Below are 865 nucleotides of genomic sequence, written 5' to 3' on the forward strand. Positions count from 1 at the left end.
CTGGCAAATGTTTCTACCCTGGTGCCCTGGGGATGGGAGGGCAGAGTTTGACTAGTGCCTGGTTTCTGCTGGCAAATCTTTCTACCCTGGTGGCATTGGGATGGGGAGGGTAGATTTTGCTCAGTGCTTGGCTCCGTTTTGCAAAACTGTCTACCCAGGTGGCATTGGGGTGGTGTGGGGAGATTTTGCCCAGTGCCCCTGCTGCAGTACCACCCACCCTGCTCTGGATATCCCTTCACCCAGAACACCCAGACCACGCCCCTGCCATGTTGTGCCCCATCCTGCTCCGTTGGCACTACGCGACTGTTTGAATCCCACCACCATCGGAACCTGTTGTTAAAATTTTTGAATCCCACCACTGGTTATAAGTGTTGGAAGACTTATACTGTATCTTTAAGAACTTTGTAAGAGAAACGGATGAAATGTAAAACAAATAGAAGTGTTAAGTTGATTAATTATATGCAAAATCAATATATAAGATTGGATATACAGCCACGTGTGTATCTCTTCCAATTGCAACGTGTGTATCTCTTCCAATTGCCAGACATAACAGCATTGTTCCAGTTTTGTGGGGTTACAGAGTACCTATATTGGAGCTTGGCTAAAACCCCAAAACCAATGACACATGTACAACACACACAAAATAATCTGGAAAAAATCAAGGAAGTGAAATAGGAATGAGTATTGGAGGAAAATAAGAGTATTGGAGGAAATGTCAGACTGCAAGGGTTTCATTCATGCACTTCAGAACCGGTTGAATGCCATATGGTATCCAAGACCGGTTGAATGCTGTATGGTATTGGAGGAAAATAAGGGGCCCCTCTGCACAGCAGAGGCAACTACAGTTCGACTCGTGTCTTCGGAA

Source organism: Sphaerodactylus townsendi, linkage group LG14 (genome assembly GCF_021028975.2).
Source record: "Sphaerodactylus townsendi isolate TG3544 linkage group LG14, MPM_Stown_v2.3, whole genome shotgun sequence".
Taxonomy (NCBI): domain Eukaryota; kingdom Metazoa; phylum Chordata; class Lepidosauria; order Squamata; family Sphaerodactylidae; genus Sphaerodactylus; species Sphaerodactylus townsendi.